The sequence below is a fragment of the Ixodes scapularis genome, unplaced genomic scaffold, assembly GCF_016920785.2.
Source record: "Ixodes scapularis isolate PalLabHiFi unplaced genomic scaffold, ASM1692078v2 PGA_scaffold7__128_contigs__length_106722199, whole genome shotgun sequence".
Taxonomy (NCBI): domain Eukaryota; kingdom Metazoa; phylum Arthropoda; class Arachnida; order Ixodida; family Ixodidae; genus Ixodes; species Ixodes scapularis.
Genome location: NW_024609882.1, coordinates 78,222,453 through 78,225,496, shown reverse-complemented (window position 1 = coordinate 78,225,496; position 3,044 = coordinate 78,222,453).

The window sequence follows — 3,044 nt, the reverse complement described above, 5'->3', positions numbered from 1 at the left end:
TGGAACTAAACTGTTACAGAAAGATGTATTAGTATTCTCAACGAGATTTAAATGCATAAAAACATGTTTATAGCATGCAATTGTGTCTAAATAGTGCAAGAAAAATAAAATTTCATGGTGATGATGGCGAATTGCACCAATTGGTTGCTGCGTGTAAACGCAGGCGGCCGGTGTTGCTGGTGTTGTGACGTCAAGTTTCTGGGTGAAATTGCCCCGTCTGAAGCAGGCCGCTTCAGACCGGGCAATTTCCCATAAGGGCGTGAGGGCCGTGAGGGCGGTAAGGGGAGTGAGGGCCATGAGGGCGTGAGGGGAATGAGGGCGGTGAGCGGTGTGAGGGCGGTGAGTGCGTGGGGGGGTATGAGTGTGCGAGGGCGATGAGTGGGGTGAGGGGTATAAATGCGTGAGGGCGGTGAGGGGCATAAGGTGAATGAGTGTGTGAGGGTGGTGAGTGCGTGAGGACGGTGAGTGCGTGGGGGGTATGAGGCCGGTGAGTGGCGTGAGGGGTATGAGTGCGTGAGGGCGGTGAGGGCCGTGAGGGTGACTGTGAGGATGAGGGTGAGTGAGGGGCTGAAGGTGAGTGTAGCTGTGAGGGTGAGGGTAACCTCAAATGCCGACCTCTGCCTCCAGGTGGGTAGCAAAGTATGAAGACACCATTGCTGTAGTGGGTGGGTTAGTTTAGTGTTGCACAAAGTTATATGAGCATGTTTGCATGCAATGCAGTGTCAGTGAGGTGATTGCATTCTTCGAGTCAATTTAAAGCACATTCTGAAGCAATAAAAACTTTCTGAAAAACAAACATTTCACTTTCATTTATTTCAATGAGAATCAAATACATCATGTGTTGATATTGTACACTTCTTTGCCTTCCCACTTGTGTGCAGCTACTTCTAGTATGCAGTGCAAAGGACAATTAAACTACAAAGGTCAATTAATTATGGTCATCAATGACATTTTACATGTCGAATTTGATGGGTACGTAAAATCAGCATGTGTTCGGCTAATATGCCTTAAAAAAAGAAACAGCTGATCAAATTAAAGTTACTCCCAAGCTTTCACCTAACTGCAAAGTTAGCCTAGTTTTTTTTAATATTTTGTTGACTTTCTCAAACAGTGGGGGCCAACCTCCTGAAGCATCCTTCATTAAATCTCGAATATAAAAACAAAACACGACATGGTGGAGGATATATCAGCATTCGCCAAAGTATGCTTTTGCTTTCCAAACCAACGCGCGCTTGTGCCCATCATCCCGCTCTGGAAGTTTTCCCTCACGAGACTACCCTGCTCAAAGTGAGATGCGCTGAACCGCAATGTCTACGCCGCGAGCACGGCGAGCACCGCCGGTGTAGATCCTCTGCAATGACGCCAACGAGAAGAAGAAAAAAAAACAAAAAAAACAACAAATGAGCGAGCGATCAAGTGTTCGTGCTAAGGCAGACAAGCAGTGTCTTACGTGCTGCATTAATCTTTACAAATGCGCGTGAAGCACGTACTACACTAGGCATAGCGTCCGCGACCACGCGACGCAGCAGGTACCGGCGGTGTTCGCGGCGTAGACATTGCCAGTTCTGCACATCTCGCTTCGAGCAGGGCACATTGTCCGCAATCACGCGACGCAGCCGTACTTTCGATGTAACGGTACTTACCACTGCGCTTTTCTCAGGATTAAAGTTTTTTCTTTCCATGTTCACCAACCACTGTCGATGGCGTTCTTCGTTCTTTCCGCTGGGGAACCGGTGCAGCAAAAATGGCACCAAACACGGACAGTCCATGTGCACTAGCGGGGCATGTTTGGTGACACAGCGTGATTCCACACATTCGTATCTCCACTGCAGTTTTTGCAGCCTACAACTAAGCATGTTTTGCCCGCCGGACGCTGTTTACGCGTTCCATCGCCGTCCCCCATCGCAAGCTAACGGCCGCAAACGATGTATTCTGTAGGCTAGAATAGCAGGCGCGATCAAATCTGAAGGGCAGCCGTGGCGGCCTAGTTCAGCACCGGCTGGTGGAGGCTTGAGTAACTGACTGCTGTAAAGCGTCTATAGATTAATTAAAATAATATTTTAATAAATCAATATAACTAAGCGCTAGCGCGAAGTAGACTTCTCTCATTGGCGTACACATGAGAAAACGTGCCCGAAAATCGGAATGCTGCTTCTCAATCTACAAAAAAACAACTTTTATTGCCGGGTTTGACTAATGAGACAGGGCTCTGGTCTATGCGATTATAAAACTGCCATTACAGTATAGACCACTTACAACGTAACTGCTTATAGTGCAGGACCGGGTATAACGCAGCTTTTTTAAACCACCAGTTCGCCTCCCATAGAACACCATGTAATTACATACCACTTAAAATGCAGGCGCGCGAAGGGAAGTACCGGTTATAGTGCGGTTTTCGGAACAGCCCGGCGACCGCGCCGACTGATTGACGCAGAGAGCACGCTTCCCTGTGCGACACTAGATAATGGCGCGAGCCGCAAGCGGCACTCACGGGGCAAGGAGGTTGCTCGAAGAAGCGGGGAGAAGCGAAGGGAGAGGCTTCAGTTGCCATAGCGACGGAGGGACGCACACACGTGTCATTCACCTGCGTGCGTCCCTTTGCTGCGTTGGAAACGTTGGAAACAACCGCAACGACAGAGATGGTCGTGGACCAAACGCAGGTCGAGGAGAAGTGTTCGCGTGCGTTGCATACCGGTCGCGGGCCGGCCTGGCCGGCCGGCCGGCTGCTTCTATCCGCAAACATGGCGTCGGTTTTGATCGTCGACGTAGACGGCGTGGTAGAAGCTCATCGTTCCGCGTAAAAGCGCTATCCTTGACTGTGAATTTTCATTGTGTGTCGCTATGATAACCCAGCACGTACTAGAAGGGAAGATCCACCTGAAATAATACTTAAAAAACAAGCGAGCTGGTGATGATTCATGGTCCCCTTCGTCCCCTTCTGTGTTCCTGAGTCTCGGGTTTTATTACCATGAAGATCCACCTACTAGTGCGGCGATGTCATGGCGGCACTCTCAAGACGGCAGAAACGCCCGTGTCGTCGTGTT